The 10,060-nt window shown below is 43.9% G+C and overlaps 1 long non-coding RNA gene across 1 annotated transcript in view; it reads left to right on the forward strand.

Annotated features, from left to right (window-relative positions):
- LOC144324730 (uncharacterized) overlaps nucleotides 1-8,675 on the forward strand; it is a 39,444-nt gene extending 30,769 nt beyond the window's left edge. Inside the window, exon 3 of the long non-coding RNA XR_013390159.1 lies at nucleotides 8,454-8,675. This is a non-coding gene — a long non-coding RNA (uncharacterized LOC144324730). The remainder of the gene's footprint in view (nucleotides 1-8,453) is intronic.
- The last annotated feature ends 1,385 nt before the right edge of the window (nucleotides 8,676-10,060 follow it).

Consider the following 10,060-nt stretch of genomic DNA (forward strand, 5'->3'; position numbering starts at 1 on the left):
CTATCAGTATGGACTCATAATGGGTGGATAACTGATGTTTCCTCAGGACCAGCAACCTGAGAATACAAATCGGGCGCCATAGGGTGATGGAGTGGAAATTTCCTCCAGGGCCACCACCTGCACAAGTGTAGAAAGCCATGTTTCCTTCAATGTGAAGGAGTTTCCAGAAGGCTTCGTAGGAGCCCAGCTCTCCACTGAGCAAGTAGAGTGGGAGGTTCCATCTCACTCCCAATCATCTCCCATTTGAAATGTGGAATGAGTCCAGGCTCTTGCTTTTTAAATGGCTTGTTTTTGGCTCCAGTACATGCCCTCCATCTCCTTAGGGTGGATGTCCTTGATCTTCCACATGAGCACAAGATAAGCCTTTCCACACTCTTGCTTTCCTACTGGGGTTTTATTATGTAGAGGTTCTACTTTTATGCCCTGGCATCGGATACAGGAGCAAGGGTGCAGTTAGAGGACACTGTGCATGGTCTACACCTCTCACTCAACTTTGGAGGCACAGCCTTTTGATCTGGCATGTTCACTGAAACTCTCATTTCCCAGGGTCTTCCACTTACATATTTCTGGAAAACATACCCCAGATGCACCCAATACTAGAGTTTGTCTGACTCTGCATTCTGGTTTTCTAAGAAGGTAACGTACAGCTTGTTCCTGTTGCCGTATTAATGTTACAACGCTCCCTTTCACTCACAAAAATGTCTGTGTTTTGATGATCTATTTATTGTTTGGTCAACCTATCCAGAGAAGACAAAACTTCAGTTCAGTCTTACACTACTGAATATTTTGGTTCTCTCATAGCTCCAGACTAGCTGTATAGGAGGATTAAGATTGAAGAACATACAGAGGGTTGGTATGTGTGTGAAGGTAGAAAGGTGAAGGAGAAAACTTTAAGAAAGGTGTTCATAGTTAGATTTTTTTCCTAAACTTTTTAAAAAATTTTACTTTTTAAGTAATCTCTACACCCAATGTGGAGCTCAAACTTACAACTTGAGATCAAGAGTCACATGTACTACCGACTGAGCCAGCCAGACACTCCCATGGAAAGATTTTTCTATGATCGGACAAGCACTTGTGATTTTAGAAAAAATGGACATGGTGAGGGATTTGGGATAGAGAGATATATCCAGCATAAACATCGGTACTGCCCCTCCCATGACCAGGGTACTGGGCAGGCCACAAAACCTCCTCACATGTGGCCATGATTTGGGGAGAGCTTGGGGGGATGTGAAAGCACATTCAGAGAAATCTAATTTAATGCAGATGGAGATAGGTGCCGGGGTCTAGGAGCAAAGCCAGTCTTGTGGGAGCACAGAGGAAGGAGCCACTGAAAGAATCAGAGGGCTGACAGCTTACAGGCCCGGAGCACAGGAAGTTGCTGAGCTTGTTTCACGGTGGGGTGCAAGTGGGAGATGGTTTGGTATGGCTGCCTCCAACCAGAGCAAGCGAGGCCACAGAAGTCAGGCCAATGACTCTGTGGAATCAAGGCCAAAGTCAGGCTCTGCAGGGACATGTGTATAAAATGTCCAGCACCATTTGTCACTGCAAGATCGAGAAGTGCATTGTGCAAAAATAGACATGTTTTCTTGGGCTTCTCAATAAGCACCCCTTTTCTTATTCACCTTTGCTTATGAGCTGGGTTTTGATTATGAACAGGCATGCTATTACTGATGGCGGTTGGCCACCTGGGATGAATTAGCCAGAGGTGGTCGGCTCTGCCCACAGGATCCCTCCTGTGATGGCTGGAGGTTGGGACAGGGAAGAGTTTGACTTGGGTATTTCTCTCATCTCAGAATAACAGAAAGTCACAGTTCAAGTTTACCCCAGGCAAAGGAAAGCATAATCTCTTCCAGCTGTGGGGCCCCCTGACCTATTCCCAAGCCCATTCCCCTCTCCATTCTTCACTCTTAGGCAAGGAGCTCTGACACACAAATCAGCTTCAGACTCTGGTCTCAATTTGATGACTTACTCTATGACCTTAGAAGATTCATTTACAAGAAGGGAAACTAATAGTTTTGAACACACACAATGGATCAGCCCATCAGCCAGGCTTTCAAATTCATGATGCTCCCACAGGTATGTATTAATCACCACTACATACCAAGTGCTGAGCTAGGTTTTGGGTGCACAGGGATCAGTAAAACAGAAGTGGGGTCCTGAATACTCATTAATGCCCTGGGAATGGTCATGTTTATCTCCTTCTGCCAATTAAGGAGACTGAAGCACAAATAGGTTAAGTATTTTGTCCTAAGTTATACACAGGAGTATGGTAGGCCAGGAATTTATAGACTGATTTCTCTGTTTTAAAGTCTCAATTTGTCCTCACTTGTAAAAATATGATGATTAGACTAGGTTGCCTCTAAGAGACTGTGTATCTCTAAAATTCTGCCGCATTTTGTTAATTCTATGCAACAGCTTTAGGTAGAAGCTAAGCCAGTGATTATCTTTAAAAAAAAAAGATTTTATATTTTTAAGTAATCTCTATTCCCAACATGGGGTTCAAACCCATAACCCAGAGATCAAGAGCCACATGCTCCACTGGCTGAGCCAGCCAGGCACCCCTTACTATCCTTTTAATTCCCAGATTCTAAGAAGCTATTGGGTTGTACACCTGCCCTGTTCTCTTTCAGTGATATGATGTATCATTAACAGACCAAACAATGGGAGTATAACAATACTAATGAAATTAATTTTATTTTAAAACATTTTATTTATTTGAGAGAGACAGCTTGAGCACAAATGGGGGAGAAGGGAGGACAAAGGGAGAGGGAGAAGTAGACTCCTCACTGAGCAGGGAGTTTGATATGGGGCTTGATCCCAGGATCCTGAGATCAAGACCCAAACCAGAGGCAGATGCCTCACCGACTGAGCCACCCAGGCCACCCCAGCATGTGATTAATCTTTATGTTGAGGGAAGATCTTACCCCTGTAACACAAAGAAATGGAAACCATTGTGCTTTTCTTAAAGGCTGGTCTTTAGGGATTTGGTAAAAGAATTGGAAGGATGAGAATCACAGACTCTCAATATGTAACTGAAATGGAAATCATTTTGTCATGGTAAAACTGAAATGCTCGTGAGAACAACTAGGGAAAATTCAGCTAACTGGGGGAAGTGTGTTTAGCACATTTTTGCAGATGCCAACATATCAACATATCAGCATGGGGATTTGGCAGGGTTTAATAACACAGGGATCTCTGATGGCTCTCCAGCAAAATCCATGAGGATCCAGATTGGACTTGTTTGACTGGAATAGAGTTGAAACTTCTGTCTTTAGAAGGGACATGCATTATTCTGTGCAGTGTAGTTTTTGTGCATCCCTCTGGGCATATGTCCTGCTGCCTTGCCCCTGCCCTGACCCTGGAGTTCATCCAGGAGTACCAGCCCCACCCCTAACCCATATAGCAGGAGACATCCTGAGGTTGTCATGGGAGAGAAGCATGGAGGCGAAAGAACCCTGGTGGCTGTAGCCCAGGGTCACTTGGGCTCTCATTGACTTGTGATATTGGTCATTCAGTAAACCTCTGAACTTTGGTGCCCATCTGAGAAACTGAGTGATACACTTACAGGGTATTCCTGAGCATTAGAAATGAGGAAGAATGGGAAAGCTCCCAACCTATGACTAGTACATAGTAACCACTCCTTAAATGACAGCTGCCATTTTCCATTTGCATCTGTTTATATCCACATTCCTTGAGTGCACAGCATGCATAGTTACCATGCCTGGTTCAGGGCGACAAGAGACGGAAGTGTTCTTTGATTTTCAGGAAGCAAGACTGTTGGCGGTTCATCTCCTCCCTCAACAGAACAGAAGGGGTTGGCTGCAGGATCCCTCGATCCTTTCTATGTATGCTCTCAGTTCTGTGCCCTCTGAGGGAAGGGCTGCTTCTCTCTATAATGAAGAGGCATCTTGCTTCACACCCTCTTCCTTGTCTGGACAGCATATGCATAATTAGCTCATTTTCTTCCGAGGCTCTTTGTTGGAGAGAGTTGGTAGATTTGCTAATTCAGTTGCTTATGTATAACTCGTCATACAGTCAATTACAGAAGTCTTTGAACGGCATTACTGAAAACGTGTTTAGCTTAATCAGTTCTGACAGTAGCGGAGACGGGGCCGAGATCAGTATACCACACAAAGGGATGTCATTAACGGCTGGTCTCAGGGCATGGATCTGTCCCTCTGTGCGTTATCAGGGTGACTGTAGTGATAAATATCACCTCTCTATAAACTTTTCTGATCACCTCTACCAGTAAGTTAAAAATAATTGTTTTGTTGAGATTTTTAGCAGCCCAAGGAACTTCCTCTAACCTGTAACCACAGTGACAACCACCACCACCACCAAAAAATACAATTGGAGAGTAGAGGACAACAAGAGTAAGGCTCGTGAAGTCATATCATTTGGTTCAAATACTAGTCTCACTACCTGCTAGCCCTGTGACTTGGGCAACTGCCTTATCCTTCTGTGCCTCAGTTTCCTCATCTGTAAAATATCATCAGTGAAAGAATAATAGAAAATATTACTGGTGTGGGGGAGAATCCAATGAGGGCTAGCACCTGGCACATGGCAAGCCTTGATAAAGGTGAGGGATGGTTTCCATTTCCCTGCCCAGGCTCAAAGATCACTGCTCTGTCCACATCAGTGGTAACATTAAAGCCCATGAGGGTTGAGAGCTCATTTCATTCCAGGATTTACTCTAAGTGCTTCATGCAGAGTAACTCATTTTGATCTTCAGGAAGTTTTGAGAAATAAAACAGAATTTCTATTTCATAGAAGAGGAATCTAAGTTCCAGAAGAAACTGGATGTGGACCTCTGTTCATCTGACTACAAAGTCTGTGCATGAGATTGTAGCTCTGAGAATAACTTAGCTCCTAAACTGCCAGCTGCTCATCCCGTTCTAGCCCAGTGACCTAATAACCCAGAAACCTAGCTGTTCTGAAAGTTTGGGTATCAGAGATGAGGACAAAAGAAAAAAAAAACTACTTTTAAATCTTTTACAACATTGAGACTAAAGCAGACTTTCATAATTCTGTGTGGTTTTCTTTTTTTAAGATTTTATTTTTAAAATTTTTTTTTATTTTTAAAGATGTTAGTTATTCATTCATGAGAGACACACACAGAGAGAGACAGAGAGACAGAGACAGAGGCAGAGACAGAGAGGCAGAGGGAGAAGCAGGCTCCATGCACAGAGCCTGACGTGGGACTTGATCCTGGGTCTCCAGGATCATGCCCTGGGCTGAAGGTGGCACTAAACCTCTGAGCCACCAGGCTGCCCTGGTTTTCTGACACATATATAAAATGCTGGATGCATGTATGCTGCTAAATGAACACATGTGATCCCGGGTGTGTAGGTGTGACAGATGACTTATTGCCCCTTTTTCAGAGCCTGATTTCCTTCAGTCATTCTCTTTTTTCCTTTTTCCTCTTCTTTCTTTTTAAAGATTTTATTTATTTATTTGAGAGAGAGAGAGAGAGAGAGAGAACATGTGCAACCCTGGAGGAGGGGCAAAGAGAGAAGCAGACGCCTCGCTGAGTAGAGAGCCTACTTGGGGCTTGATCTCAGGACCCTAAGATCATGACCTGAGCTTAGGGCAAACGCTTTACTGATGGAGCCTTCCAGGCGCCCCTCTTCTTCCTCTTCTTTTAATTCAGTGTCGATGTTTATCCATCCCTCTCTCAGGTGTGCTCATATCATTCAGTCCTCAGGGCTTGATAAGGACGCAGAATGTTCTAGAACCTCACTTCTCAAAGTATCCTCCACAGGCTTGCAGTATAAGTATCTCCTCGTTGCTTATTAAACATATGTAATCTTGGACTGATTCAGTTTTACTGAGTCAGAATCTGCATCTTCACAAGATCCCCAGGAGGCATGTGCAAGTCAGCAAGGTGCTGAACTAGGAGCATGGGTGTTGGCTCTTGAAGGAACTGGACTGAAATCCGGTGTCCTCATTTACCATCTGTATTACCTTGGGAAAATTGCATAACCTTTCTAAACTTGTTTTCTAATCTATAAAATGAACTTAATGTCCTTCAGGATTGTTGTTAGAATTGGTCACAGTAAAGGGAAGTATCCTTCTTCCTCTATACCTGGTACAGTAGGAAACATTTGACATCTCTATTCTTTCTCACCTCATCTTCACAATAAAACTACTAAGTAGGAGCTGGGTATATCTCTGGATGCAAATGAAGAAACTCAATTTAAGAATGAGAAGAACCGGGGATCCCTGGGTGGCTCAGCGGTTTAGCGCCAGCCTTTGACCCAGGGTGTGGTCCTGGAGTCTGGGGGGATCGAGTCCCACATTGGGCTCCCTGCATGGAGCCTGCCTCTCCCTCTGCCTGTGTCTCTGCCTCTCTCTCTCTGTGTGTCTCTCATGAATAAATAAATAAATCTTAAAAAAAAAAAAAGAATGAGAAGAACCATGCTCAGGTCACAAGTCAATAGGTGGTAAAGCCAGCACTTGTCAGAGCTTTGGTTCCCCAGTGGGAGGATTATAATTACTTCAGCCGGAATGGAAAGCCACATGGATATTCACTCGTCATTTCTTTAATTCTTGTGTGTCTTGCCAGCACCATTCAAGTTACATCACATTCCTTAGTTCATTTAACTGGTGCTGTGCAATGTACTGAATGTCATGACTTCAATGCCTATAAAGCAATATTCTTTCTAATGAGCAAAGCATGCTTCCCCAAAGCCTGCTGGGCTGTGAGCAGCATGACGCTGCTAGGGATAAGAATGAGCTGAACACCTAAAGGTGGCCTTTGAGGATGTGGTTCTCCCCTGGATGTAATTATTCCTTTTCCCCAGCTCCCTGAGTCCTCTGAGATCTGAACCTTCCATACATAGGGCTTGGGGCTCTTCTCTTCCTCTTACAGGTGACTATCAGAGCCCTGGGTACAGCCTTCTCCCTGGCTGTGCTGTGTCTCACCCTATCAGGTCCACAGGACCCTGTTTGAGAAGCGTGTAGGTGAGGAAGCATCATGATCATCCTCCTGGCAACATCCAAGAGAGATCCCAGAAGATACAATGTTGGTTTTATTAACAATTTCATTAAAAATGAAATTGTGTGTTAATAGGGTTAGGGCACTTCAGGAAATATTACAACTCTTTAGGTCATCAGTCCTTGCTGATAAATCTCAATATAGAAATCTGATCCTATTTTACACATATACATACATGTATATGAGGAGCAATAAACAACATCATCACATACTCTCTTTTTTTGGCAACAAAGATGATCTGGACATATTTTCCAATAAGAATGTGCTGAGTGTGTTAAGAGTGTGAGAAAACCTTGAGTCCGCTTGAGACCATGGATGAGCAAGGGAGCTGATAGAAGAGGCTGTCGACAGATGAGACACTTGATGCGTCAAGCTCAGAACCCGACACTACCAGACTTTGGTGAAAGAACATAATAAAGTGATGTGTGGACCCACGCTTTAATCTCTCCAAGTGTTTCACCCAAGTGTTCTTGTCTCTGTGAGTTCTGCTCCATGATGTCTAAAAGCAGGTGGTGAGAAAGAACATCCCCTCCATGCTCTGTTGAGTGTACTTTTGAGAATGCAAGAGGCACAGGAGGAAGGGCCTGAGGATTGGGAGACAGATATAGTCATGAAATTGTGAGCTTGCTCTGCTCTCAGATCTCTTACTGAGTGCTAAGCGATGGCTGCTATGGAAAGTTGTGTGTCTGGCCTGAGGAGTTTCCCACGGACCCAGAGTACCTTGTTTTAATTCATGTGTGTTTGTCTGTGCTCCCCCAAAATGGTTCTGCACTTGAGATTTAATTCAATTTCAAACTTCAGAGGCAGAAAAGGAGGCCACCTAGAAAGAGCAAACAATACGTATGATATTCATGCATTTGGAGTTTTCAACAAAGATTTCCTTCATGGAGGCACTTGGGTAGGAGCTCTCAGTGAGACATCTGATACACAGGCATTTGAAGCGTTAGCTTAAGATCTAGCTTGTAATGAGCTCCTGTAAGGCCCTTGCATTGGGCTCATCAAGCTTTGGCTTTCTACTATAAGGGTTGTCCTTGAGGGACGCCTGGGTGGCTCAGCGGTTGAGCATCTGCCTTTGGCTCAGGGCATTATCACGGAGTCCCGGGATTGAGCCTACATTAGGCTTCCTGAAGGGAGCCTGCTTCTCCCTCTGCCTGTGTCTCTGCCTGTCTCTCTGTGTCTCTCATGAATAAATGAGTAAAATCTTTACCAAAAAAAAAAAAAAAAAAAAAAAGAAAGAAAGAAAGAGTTGTCCTTGAGCTCATCTTCCTGAGTAATCTAGGGAAGAGCAAAGCTAAATGTGTTGGGTGAGTTATGGCTCCTTCCTTCGGCAAGCATCTATGCAGCACTTTCCAGTGTGGTGGTCCTTTTCCTCCCCTATAATGATGGGAAGCACATAAAGCTAAATAGCCTTTTACATAGCTTCTTTTTGTTTTTTGTTTTTTGTCTTTTGAGGCAGGGAGCAGGACCAGAGGGAGAAGGAGAGAGAGAATCTTAAGCAGGCTCTACACCCAGCTTGGAGCCTGGCTGGGGGCTTCATCTCACTACCCTGAGATCATGACCTGAGCCGAAATGAAGATTTGGACACTCAACCCACTGAGCCACCCAGGCACCCCTGCATAGCTATTTGAAATCAGACTTGCAGGATTTGGTTTGATGTCTCTAGCGATTTTAGCCTGTACTATTGCCAAAAGACTCTCTTGTTACATTTAATTCTTTCTTAAATGTGCTCTTAATCATATTTTCCCAAATTAGCACGGAAATTAATTCCTGATACTTTAACATTTTTAATTTGGTGGAACAACACAGTCCCAGATTAATATAGGGAGTTAGACAACTACTCTGGTCTTTTTGGGACTGAAAGGAAACCAGAGGCCTCTGGGAGGTGTTCTCGCTTGGTTGCGCGTGTCTGGTCCACGTGAAGCCCTAGAACCTTTTGCTCAATTGACTCATTTTTTCTTTGTTGTTATGAAACTTTCACAAAACTTTCTTACTGAATATTTAAAACTGGCCACTCATATATCTCACTGCCTAACGTGTTATGGACACTTGGGTAACTTTCATATGTTGCTGAGAAAATCGGTCCTATGCCTACATAGAACCACGTGACCAGACAATTGAAAGAAATCCAGAGGTGATTGCACACAGCTGCCTCTTTTAATGTCAAAATCTTCCTCAGGTGTCTGAGAAATGCCCCCAAACAAGATAGAACTCTGTAACCTTTGTGTGAGGAAAAGGGATTCTTGTCTTTTTTAAATAATAACTTCTAATTGTATTAAAAAGAATATATGTTAATTACGGAAAGTTCGGAAACCACAGGTGAGCATGAGAAGCGTAATAGGAATGGTAACACTTATAGCCATTATGATGGTTGAGGAGAAACTCTGCAGGTGAGGGATTACATGGCAATGCCCCTTCACACACCCGCCCCACCTGCTTCCACACATGGAGCCCACCACATATACTGCTTCCTTATCTACATTTTCCCTGAAAATGTAATTTCCCAAATGTGGTGATTCCTCTACAGTGGCGGTTGGCTGGCATTCTCCATCAGGGACACTCCATTCAGAGTTTGCAAAGCTGAATGACAGGAACAGCAGGAGTGGGCTGATTTGGCCTTTGGGCCGTTGCCCCCTCTCTGCCACAGCACCTTGAACCACGTGTGCTGTGGTGCATGGCCCGTTATTTACATACGCAATTTCTTAATGTTAGACGTGTGGCTTGTCTCCATTTTATTTTTTACTCTTTCTCATCATAGCCACAAATAAAATCTCTGTGGTACAGTTGCGGGATGGAAGGGTGTTTCCATTTCCAGTGGCTTTGCTGTGTATTTCCAGTTTGCCAAACAGGTGACTCCCACCAGCTTCCCTCCCGGGGGTTAAAGCGAGATGCTCAGGAGGGGAAGGTATGGCACGTGGAGAATAAGGAGTTAATAGGTGTCTGATGGTGGCCGCGAAGAGGCTGGTAAAGGGGCAGAGAAGCAACCTGCCAACACAAAGGAGGAAGTAAAGCTTAATGTCATCATTCTGTTCCTTTGGCAAAGAAAGCAAAATTTCTGGAGAGGGC

The sequence above is a fragment of the Canis aureus genome, chromosome 12 (assembly GCF_053574225.1).
Source record: "Canis aureus isolate CA01 chromosome 12, VMU_Caureus_v.1.0, whole genome shotgun sequence".
Lineage (NCBI taxonomy): Eukaryota > Metazoa > Chordata > Mammalia > Carnivora > Canidae > Canis > Canis aureus.